Source organism: Pongo pygmaeus, chromosome 11, assembly GCF_028885625.2.
Source record: "Pongo pygmaeus isolate AG05252 chromosome 11, NHGRI_mPonPyg2-v2.0_pri, whole genome shotgun sequence".
In the NCBI taxonomy this organism is placed as follows: Eukaryota; Metazoa; Chordata; class Mammalia; order Primates; family Hominidae; genus Pongo; species Pongo pygmaeus.
The window spans coordinates 87133817-87146103 of record NC_072384.2 but is presented as its reverse complement, the minus strand read 5'-3'; the positions used below and the strand labels follow the sequence as shown (position 1 = coordinate 87146103).

Here is a 12287-nt window from a genome sequence, read left to right as displayed (position 1 = left end):
CTCCTACAACCAAGAAAGAGGCACAATGCCTAGTCGGCCTATGTGAATTTTGGAGGCAAAACATTCCTCATTTGGGTGTGTTACTCTGGCCCATTTATCTAGTGACCTGAAAGGCGGCCAGTTTTGAGTGGGGTCCAGAACAGGAGAAGGCTCTGCAACAGGTCCAGGTTACTGTATAAGATGCTCTACCACTTGGGCCACATGGCCCAGCAGATCCAATGGTGTTTGAGGTATCAGTGACGGATAGGGATGTCATTTGGAGCCTTTTTCAGGCCCCCATAGGTAAATCAGAGCAGAGACCTCTAGGATTTTGGAGGAAGGTCTTCTGCAGATAACTACTTCTGCAGATAACTACTCTCCTTTTAAGAGAGTAGTTATCCAAGAGAGGCTTTTGGCCTGCTACTGGGCTTTGGTACAATCTGAACGTTTGACTATGGATCATCAAGTCACCATGTGACCAGAACTGCCTATCATGAACTGGGTGTTTTCTGACCCATCTAGCCCTAAAGTGGGGCATGCACAGGAGCATTCTATGGAATTCCATCAAATGAAAGTGGTATATAGGTGATAGGGCTAGAGCAGGTCCTGAGTACACAAGTAAGTTACATGAGGAAGTGGCTCAAATACCCATAGTCTCCATTCCTTGCACCTTGCCATCTCTCTCCCAGCCTGCACCAATGGCCTCATACAGAGTTCTCTAATGATCAATTGACAGAGCAAGAGTATACAAGAACCTAGTTTACAGATGGTTCTGCAAGATATGCAGACGCCACCCAAAAGTGGACAGCTGCAGCACAACAGCCCCTTTTTAAAACATCCCTGAAGGACAGTAGCGAAAGGAAATCTTCCCAGTGGTGAGAACTTCGAGGAGTGCACCTGGTTGTGGACTTTGCTTGGAAGGGGAAATGGCCAGATGTGCCATTATATACTGATTCATGGGCTGTAGCCTGTGGTTTGGCTGGATGGTCAAGGATTTGGAAGAAGCATGATTGAAAAATTGGTGACAAAGAAATTTGGTAAAAAGGTGTGTGGATGGACCTCTCCCAGTGGTCAACAACTGAAGATATTTGTATGTCATGTGAGAGCTCACCAAAGGGTTACTCTATCTCAGCAGAAGAGGATTTTAATAATCAAGTGGATAGGATGACTCATTCTATGGACACCACTCAGTCTCTATCCCTAGCCTCTCCTATCATTACTCAATGGGCACGTAAACAAATTGGCCATGATGGCAGGAATGGAGGTTATGCATGGGCTCAGCAACATGGACTTCCACTCCCCAGAGCTGACCTGGCTATGGCCACTGCTGAGTGCCCAGTCTGCCAGCAGCAGAGACCAGCACTGAGCCCTCAATATGGTACCATTCCTCAGGGTTATCAGCCAGCTCCTTGATGGCAGGTTGATTATATTAGACCTCTTTCATCATGGAAAGGGCAGTGGTTTGTCCTCATTGAAATAGACACTTACTCTGGATATGGGTTTGCCTATCCTGCATGCAATGCTACTGCCAAGACTACCATCCCTGGCCTCATGGAATGCCTTATCCTCCATCATGGCATTCCACATAGCATTGCCTCTGACCAAGTCACTCACTTTACAGCTAAAGAAGTGCAGCAGTGGGCTTGTGATCATAGAATTCACTGGTCTTACCATCCTGAAGCAGCTGGATTGATGGAACAGTGGAATGGCCTTTTGAAGTCATAATTACAATGCCAACTAGCTGTCAATACTTTGCAGGGTTGAGGCAAAGTTCTCCAGAAGGCTGTATATGTATGCTCTGAATCTGCATCCAATATATGGTACTGTTTCTCCCATAGGCAGGATTCACGGGTCCAGGAGTCAAGGGGTGGAAATGGAAGTGGCACCACTCACCATCACTCCTAGTGATCCACTAGCAAAATTTTTGCCACCTGTTCCCACAGCATTACTTTCTGCTGGCCTAGGGATCTTAGTTTTTGAGGGAGAAACTCTGCTACCAGGAGACACAATGATTCCATTAAACTGGAAGTTAAGATTGGCATCTGGACACTTTGGGCTCCTCCTATCTCTAAGTCAAAAGGCTAAGAAGGGCATTACAGTGTTGGCTGAGCTGACTGACCAGGGCTATTAAGATGAAATTAGTCTACTACTCCACAATGGAGATAAGGAAGAGTATGCATGGAATACAGGAGATCCATTAGGTGTCTCTTAGTATTACCATGCCCTGTGATTAAGGTAAATGGGAAACTATAACAGCCCAATCCAGGCAGGAATACAAATGGCCCAGACCCTTCAGGAATGAAGGTTTGGGTCATTCCACCAGGTAAAACACCATGACCTGTTGAGGCTGAGGTGCTTGCTGAAGGCAATGGGAATACAGAATGGGTACTAGAAGAAGGTAGTCATCAGTACCAGCTATGACAACATGACTATTTGCAGAAACAAGGAGTATAAACTTCATGAGTATTTCCTCCTTATTTTGTAAAGAACATTTTTGTGCATGTACACACTTGTATTAAGAAAATGTCCTCATTTTATTGTTTTTCTTTTTTCTTTATCATGGGGCATAAGATTTGTTGACTTCCTGTCAGCATTTAAGTGCTGTTTTCTTTATGAAATAGCATTTGGGTTGGGGATTGGTGTGTTTCTGGTTGTCAGAAAGATAGTTGTATTACGTAAGGTGTAATTATGACCTTACTATCGTCTTTATTTGAAGATTATGTATGATTTCAGGAGATGTGTATGGGTTCAAGTTGACAAGGGGTGGACTTGTGATGGTTAATATTTAGTGTCAACTTGATTTAATTGAAGGATGCAAAGTATTGTTCCTGGATGTGTCTGTGAGAGTGTCGCCAAAGGAGATTAACATTTGAGTCAGTGAACTGGAAGATGCAGACCCACCCTCAATCTGGGTGGGCACAATCTAATCAGCTGCCAGCATGGCTAGAATAAAAGCAGACAGAAGAATGTGAAAGACTACACTGGTTAAGTCTTCTGGCCTCCATCTTTCTCCCATGCTGTGTGCTTTCTTGCCCTGGAACATCAGACTCCAAGTTCTTCAGCTTTTGGACTCTTAAACTTACACCAGTGATTTGCCAGGGGCTGTTGGGCCTTCGGCCACAGACTGAAGGCTACACTATTGGATTCCCTTCTTTTGAGTTTTAGGACTCAGACTGGCTTCTTGGATCCCCAGATTGTAGATGAACTATTGTGGGACTTTACCTTGTGATCGTGTGAGTCAATTCTCGTAATAAACTTCCCTGCACAAATACATCTATCCTATTAGTTCTATAACTCCAGAGAACCCTGACTTCATATAGTACCTTGGTACAGTATAGTGTACCTTGACTACAGCATTCAGCTGGAGTTAAGATGGGATTCAGCTACTTACACCCAAGATACATTCTCTCGCTCTTTTATTCACTCACTCAACAAATATTAATCACAGTCCTATTATGGGTCTGAAACTCTTCATATACTCCAGGGATAGAGTGATTGCCAAGACAGGAAAATACTTGCTTTCATGGAGCTTACCTTCTATTTTGTGAGAGACAGATATTAGGTAAATAAATCAACTTATAAAAAATTTTCTATGAGTAACATGTAATCTGTATAACATAATTTCAGACCATTAGATGGAGTGATATCTAATCATGGTAAACAGAATGCAAAACTCTATCACATGAAAATAGCATTTCACCTCTGTAGTCATTCTTCAAAAAGCCCATAATCCTAGTCTAATTATAAGGAAAACACCAGACAAACCCAATTGAGGGCATTGTATAAATTTCTGGCCATCATTACACAAAACTGTCAAGATCATCAAAAACAAGGAAACTCACAGTCTAGAGGATCCTAATTCTATCACAGTGATTCTCCCAATTTTATGAGGGTAAATTTACTACTTTAATAAGGCTTTAGCTGATACATTAAGCTTTTATTATAAATGCTGCATTCTGGGCCAAAAATAGAATCAATTGGTTTTGCATATTTTAGACTCAATGTTTAGTAATCTATTCAAATGCTTTGAATGTTTAAGTCTCTCGAATTAGAATTTTTAAAGCAGTAAATGAAACATCTGCAATTATTGCTTAATCTCCAAAGAGCACTCTCTTTTAATCAGTTAAATTCACTACATTTGAATGTTCAATTTCTTCAGGTACACTGTTTAACTCATTATGTCAAACTAATGTGTTTATGATTACTAGGACAACTAAATAAGTAAAATAAATCTCTTGGAGAAGTTTTCTGAACATAATTTTTCTTGGGGAATGCAGGGAACTGAAACTTTATAAAGCATTTTCACTATTTCCCTGGGACAGGTGGCAACAAAGGAGAAGGTAGAGGAGTCAGGTGACAGTTGATCTGCAATAAGAGTGATGATGAGCTTGCCATATGAAGAACTGGGGAAAAAAAAAATTCCAAGCAAAGGGAAGAGCAGATTTAGACAGGGAGGCTTTATTTATATTGATTTCCTTTCAAAGTATCCTTCATTTACTGATTCAATTATTTATTTATGGAGAGTTCACAAGGCTCTAGACTTAGGGGCTATATCTTTGACATATTTTTGCCTGTACATATTGGAGTCACACTCGTGAAGTAGAAAGAAAGCAAACCATAGGATCACAGAGTTGCAGGGACCATGGAAGACATGTACTCCAATTTTCTCACTCTGTAAATGAGACAAGTGAGGACAAGAGTGGCTAAGGGACTAAAGATACATAGTCCCTGGCTCACACACCCAGATTATTTTGCCCTCTCATAAACAAAGTTCAAAATTGATCTACATGATTCAGTTTAAAATTCTCACTTTGAATAATTTAAATGATACTGGCCTAAAGAAATTGGTGATATGTTTTCACAATCAATTTCATTTCCCAAATGGGTTTATTACCAGTGTATAATCCCTACTGAGGTTTGCCACTTAAAATAAAATTAAACAATGCCATGTTTCCATTCAGTGGTAGAATCTTTAAAAAGAATAAATAAGTGTAACCTAAAATTAGATTTTGGTCAAGAGCGAAAACAGAAATATGTAGATCATTATAACATGAAACCGAAATAAAGGTTAAACTAACACATAAACAGAATCTAAAGTACTTTATGAGTAAATTAGACTGCCTCACATGAAATGGCATATATTAATCAAAGCATATTATTAAAACATTTTCTTCTAAGAAACTAGAAAATAAAAAAGGGAATTCCATTTGTTATGCCTGGTGCAAAGAATGGTCTTAATCTATCTATCATAAACAAGAAGTATCAAAGAGGAAACATTTTGTAGAAATTACAGTAACACTGGAGGAGTCTCTCATCAGGAGGCACTTCCTACTATTGTTATGATTTACCAGTTAACTCCTCTGTAAATCAAAGCTGGTCAAAATGCTATGATGAGACACACACATCTTTTTGAATTGCTGTATAATTGTATTTTCAGGAACATTTGTAATATAGATTACATTCTCAATGGTTGCTTTCCCTAATAGAAACTGACTTGAAAAGTTTTTTTTCTTAAAAACTTCCTTTAATGCATAGTTTTCTTACCTTTCATGTTTATTAGGGTGATGTGAGCAATATATTTATGTTTTTCATAGCACTGAGTCACGGAGGGAGAATAATTTAGTTCAGAATAATATGACTCGGTAATTAAGATTTATGGATGAATTATATGTACTAATTAGCTGACAAAATCCTATGAAAGATACTAGTCAATGTATGTAAGCAATTCTTAGAGGAAAGTGGTTTTGACTCCTATTGTCCTTATTTCCTCTCTGCCCCAACTCTTCCATTGACCTCTCCTGTTTGACTTTCATCCTCATTAATCTATTATACTGACTACTAAAAATAAATTAAAAACTTTAGTCTCTTTTTCCTAAAACTAAGAGCATTTATTGCTACTTTTTCTTAGCTTTGCTATGAAAACCTTAAAAAAAAAAAAATCTGGCTTCCTACCAAACATTCTTTTCATTGCTTTTCAGGTGATCTTATTTATGGACCTTTTGAAACATGCTGTGGGCCCCACCCCAGAGCCACACACTGAGACTCCATGTTAGATTTTCTACCCTTTTTTGGCTTCATATCTACAATGTGATAAACTCAGAGTTAGCTGATATAAATTTCCATATAATTAAATCAAGAAGCATCATTTAATGGATTCGACTGTATACGTTGATGAAATAATTGTTCTATATAACTGTTTGAATTATAGTTGACGGAATAATTGTTCTATCCTGCATTCACATTGTTATAGAAAAGACATAACAAAGGTAAATCTTGTAAACAAAGCAATCATTCTCCTAGAGGTTAAAAGACAGGCCAGGTGAAGTTATAGCCACTGACAAAGCTGAAGTTTTTCATTCTGTCTACTATAAGCAATAAATCTGGCAATTATACCAATTCTATAAATTTTGCCAATACCCACTTATATTGTAAAATAGACATTATAGTTAAAAAGAAGAAAAACAAAGAGAAGATTATTGGGGTCTCTGATAATATGTAGCAACACCTGTGGAAAAGTTTCCTATGGATGTTTGCATAGTATTATGTTTCCAAAAAATTTATGACTTGGATGAATACACATGGAATGGTTTTTGTGCTTGAAGACTGCAATATGATTTGAATAACTTATTAGGCATATCTTACTAACATAGCAGTAGTATAATTTATGACATTTAAGTTTTTTTCTTTAATTACTACATAGCTGATTTGACATAATCAGAATCACTTCAGAGTCTGAAAGTGATAACTCTTCTGGTACTCTATATTCGTTATTTTAAAGTGTATTATTTCATGAAGCTGGTAGTTTTGTTTAAACAAATTTCTCTAGAAAATTCTAAATTCTTTAGACAATTTTCATCTAAGACATTTGCATCCCCTGATAGTTGTTTATATTTATTTTTTTCCTTAAAGTAATTCAATAGTCCTAAATCTTCAATAAGAAACTAGTAAAATAAATTTGGCATCACAGCACGCATTCTGAATTCAATGCAGTCTCATAAACTAGGCAATATGAATCAGAAGTCATGAATCATGGTGAGTTTACAAAGTTGTAAATAAGTTAGAAACAAGAACCCCAAAATGAGACTATAAGTAAGTTCAAACCACAGATCATCATAATTCTATTTATCAATAGGCAACCAAAATGTCTGTTCCTGTTTTGAAGTTCACTGAAAAGTCAGTAAGAACCCGGCTTATGTGTTTTTCTAGACAACTCAGATCTAACTTATTTTAGTTTGTTGTTTTGAATCTTAGTTTTGAAACTTCCATGTCTCACTTTTAAAAGTTTAGCCTTTTAATATCTTATTTTAAATAATTTTAAATGTACAAATTGCAAGATTAGTCCAAAGAATTCCCATATACCACCATACAACAGTTCCTCAATCATTAACATTTTAAGTCATTTTAAATATTTTTTCTCTCTTTCTGTTTGATTTCTATATTGATTCATGAATTCTTATTGAACTAAAATCTGTTAGTATCTATTTCCTATGATACTAAAGTTGTGCCAGATGTGGCCAGTGGGGCACCCCTTCATCCTGGTGTGTCCTTTTGACATCACCATCTTGGAAGAGTTAGCTACCCTGATCATCAGGAAGAAGTAGGACTTCTTTTCAAAATGTGGGTCGGAAAAAAAAAAAAAAAAAAAAAAAAAAAAAACCTGTTGGCTAGATGACTTACTTGGGTGCCACTTATTTCTTTGCCCAAGTTTGACTGTAAATTACAATTGTAGTTAGTAGCTGGAAGTGTATAGCGACTAGGGGCTCAGACTCCTCAGGGGTGAGGACTTGACACCCTTAGCTAAGACACTAAGGCCAGCTGATCAGTTCATAGCTGATGGTGAAGGTAATGTGGAATGTATAAAATAGGAGAAAACAAGAGTAGCAGTTCTAGCTTCAAAATAGCTGCAGTGGTAAGGACTATGGTTTGTTGTACTAACTATTCTCTTATACAAGTACCCCAGAAAAAGAGGCCCATTGGTATTCTGGAGGAGTCATTCAAATAACTTAAATAAAGAAGTGTCTTTTCCAGGATGGCCTTGAATCCTTCAGACTATTGGACTTCTTCTCCCAACCTTGTTAAGTTTTACGATTGTGACAGGCCCCTACATCTTCATAAAGTTTACCATCCTCTTGACTATAAGTGTCTTACCAAAGTATTCGTGACGTATTGATTAACATGATCATCAACATCATTATATTGGTACAATGGGTCAATGTGATATTCTCCAGAATGTCCAGTTTCCTCCAAATTGTATCTGACAGAGAAGAAAGCAAGGTAAAATAGCCCTAGGGCCAGACCATAAATGTGCTTTCTCCCATGCATTGATTTTCCCCAAGCCCTCCCAATCTCAATAGCCATCTGATTTCATAGTCCTTACAATTACTATTTCCCCTAAACCTTTCCAATATTGAGATACTGCATTTGTAGTATATCACTTACACTGTTTTCTGTTCACAACCAGCAAAATTTAGCAATTATTCTACTACATCATACCTGGTGCTATAAATACTCCATCTAGTGTCACTGATGCAGTACTTCTTTCCATATAATTAAACCAAGAAGCATCATTTAATGGATTTGACTGTATATGTTGATAAAATAATTGTTCTATATAACTGTTTGAATTATAGTTGATGGAATAATTGTTCTATCCTGCATTCACATTGTTATAGAAAAGACATAACAAAGGTAAATCTTGTAAACAAAGCAATCATTCTTTCTCCTAGAGGTTAAAAGACAGGCCAGGTGAAGTTATAGCCACTGTCAAAGCTGAAGTTTTCCATTCTATCTACTATAAGCAATATCTAGCAATTATACCAATTCTATAAATTTTGCCAATGCCCACTTATATTGTAAAATAGACATTATAGTTGAAAAGAAGAAAGAGATGGAAAAGATTATTAGGATATTTGATAATAAGTAGCAACACCTGTGGAAGTTTCCTATAGATGTTCGCATAGTATTATGTCTCCAAAAAATTTATGACTTGGATGAATACACACGGAATGTTTTTGTCATTGATGAGGTCTTCATCGCCAGTAGCCAACTGGTGACCCAGCTATAAAATTTCCATTTAGAATCTGTTTCTAACACTACTCTTCATATCATCTGCCTTAGTTCAGACTCCTAGAAAACAGAGTCTGAAGCAAAACATGTGTGAAGGTGATTTATTGGCAAGTGCTCTCAGGAACCACATCTATAAGGAATGAGGAAAGGAGGATTGGGTAAAGGAGACAATGAACTACAGTGCAGTTGCAAGAGAGACATTGACTAAATCCAAGGGAGGCTCTGAAGCTGGGGCACCCTTCAGAAAAGTCCCAAATAGAAGTAAGGTGGCCAGACTTTGTGACCTCTTAGATGTGGACTGCCCATATATGAAGCAGCTATCTTTGACCAAAGGTAATTCCCCAAGAGCAATTAGCTATTAACTATCAGCAGAAAATACTCCTGGCAGCTGAAACTGATTGTCTTGGTACAAAGTGGGGTTGTGGTGGCACATCACATTCATGACACTATAGTTTATTAATCTTGTGAAGTGCTCCATTTTGTGAAAACATTACAATCTTTAAGTTAATTTTCTGTCAGTGTATTAGGTTTGCTTCCAATGTTTTCCATTTGGAAACTATACTGCTGAAATAGTCTTGTATTTTTGTCTTTAGGTGCACTTGAATGAAGATTTTTTTAGAAATCATGGGTCCAAAAGATATTTGTACAACAAAGTGTTCAATTGTTTTGAAAATAGTTAGACAAATTTTGACTCTTAGCAGCAAATTTGATCCACACACAGTCTCCAACATTTGATAGTCAGATTTCTTAAATTTTTCCCTGTCTAGAGGGCACAAAGTTATATCTCCTTGTATCTTAATTTTTTCTTATAAATCAGTTTTCAGTATAAATTAATTAAATTAGAATTGCAGCACTCCTAATAGAAACTTTTTTAAAAAAGATTAAAATTAACTTCTTAAAAAAGATTAAAATATATTTAAAAACTAATTTAAATGAATATGTGTTACAACCAGCTGTGAAGCTCTAGGAATCTGAATAGAAGGGCATTTATTCTCAGACATCAAAATATTATGAGCTCTTCAAGAACATATTAATTCTAAATGATTTGTATTTTCTTCATAATTGCCTCAGTATGGGTTTCTATATGCCTCTTCGTTCTTTTGAAAATTATAACAAACTTCTTTATTTTAAAAAAAGTTTAATTTCTTATAGAATTTAAAAGATTTAACCATATTTTACCATTTGAATGTGATTTGCAAAAATGCTCTAGCTATATTGAAGATCTACTTAGTTTATATATCTCTATTTCTATTCATGAGTATTGGCACTGAATCTTGAAATTGATATCAAGGAGCAGAGACTTTTTGTTTTTAAAAACAACTAATTTTTCTTACTGACTAAAGCAGACCCATTTTAATACTATAGATTATTAAATATTATCTTTTAATAATTTAGATTATTAAATATAACAACAAGTCCTTATTTGGCATCTGACTAATTTTTAATTGACATATACTAGTTTTACATATTTATGGGGTACATAGTGATGTTTTGATATACACAATGTATAGTGATTAGATCAGTATCATTACCATGTACATTATCTCAAATATTTTATCTCTTCTTTGTGTTCAGAACATTTCATATCCTTCTTTTACCTATTTGAAACTATGTATTATTGTTAAATATAGTCATCCTACAGTGCTATAGAACACTATAACTTACCTTTCTTATCTAGCTCTAATTTTATATCCTTTAACAAATCTCTCTCTATCCTCCTCTTTCTCCTACCTTCCAGCCAAAGAACAAGTTCTTTAACTATTTGGGAAAAGAAGTTGCTTCAGTACAATCTTTGTGAATACCTCTGAGTTTGTTTTCTCTCATTCATCTATTCATTCAACTAATATATGTTGAACATTTTTCCATTCCACATGCTATGTAATGATGTGAAACTGCTTCACCCCTTCTTTTACCCAAACAATGTGCAAGAGAGTAAGCAAATGCCATTTAGACAACTCTCATATCATTACATTTTCCAATAAACAATATTATTTGATAAACACAAATAGCAAGCACTAATTAGTCATCATATTCACATAAACATACTAAACTATTTCCAACAACTGACACTGTGTATGATACATTCAGCTCATCACATCACTCACTCAGAATCTACCTCCTAACAACTATATCTTTGACTGTATGACTTGCAATTATACATTTTGTTGCTAACTTATACAACTTATCTGGGATCTGCGTGAATATTTCCTCCTCCCCTCACTCACCTTTTAGCCTGCCTTTCTCAACTGGCTCTTCAACTTGGACAAACTCTAAAAATTACATTTCTTTTTCTTTTCCAAATAAAACAGTCTCAATCCAACTTGCTAGTTTAACTCTTTGCTTTCATTCACATCTACTTCTGATTTTACCTTGCCCTTTCACCACCAAGGTTTTCTTTTGCCCCTTATCCTTTTCCAATTTTCAAGTGCCCTTCAACAGTTCTTCCTCCAATGTATTTTCTCTTCTTTCTCTACATACATACATCAGGACCGTTCTATGACTACTCTCCTATGACTACAGGATAGTTTCTCCTATGACTACAGGATGGTAAATTCATGTTTAATAACTAACTGTATTAGTCCATTCTCAAACTGCTATAAAGACGTACATGGGCCAGAGTAATCTATAAAGAAAAGAGTTTTAATTGGCTCACAGTTCTGCAGACTATGCAGGCTTCTGCTTCTGGGGAGGCCTCAGGAAACTTACAAAGGTAGAAGGGTGAAGGGGAAGCAATCATGGTCTTCACGTGGCTGGCGAGAGAGAGAAAGTGAATTGGAAGGTGCCACACACTTTTTAAACAATCAGATCTTGTGAGAACTCTATTATCACAAGACAGTACTGGAGGGATGGTGCTGAACCATTAGAAACCACCCCCATCATCCAATCACCTCCCACCAGGTTCTACCTCCGACATTGGGAATTACAATTCAACATGAGATTTGGGTGGGAACACAGAACCAAATCATATCAATAACTTTTTGTGCTCCAACACTTCAGTCATTGTTTTATACATTCTGCCCACTGTAAGCATTTCTTGATACAGTCGCTCCAATCCTGGAAACTATTTCATTTGTAGAGGGCATTTTTTAAATAATATAAAAGATACAGAGTCTCTATTAAATGTGATAATCAAAGATAATAGTACATTCCTTTATTTAAAATTTAATTTTATGACTTTTTAATTCTGTATATTAATCTGTTATTCAGTTGAAGAGATAGAAAGCATTTATTTTTATGTTTTG

The 12287-nt window shown here is 36.2% G+C and overlaps 1 long non-coding RNA gene across 1 annotated transcript in view; it reads right to left on the bottom strand.

Annotated features, from left to right (window-relative positions):
- LOC134737700 (uncharacterized) overlaps window positions 1-12287 on the bottom strand; it is a 456000-nt gene that overhangs the window by 176404 nt on the left and 267309 nt on the right. The window contains exon 4 of the long non-coding RNA XR_010122859.1: window positions 11699-11795. This is a non-coding gene — a long non-coding RNA (uncharacterized LOC134737700). The remainder of the gene's footprint in view (window positions 1-11698; window positions 11796-12287) is intronic.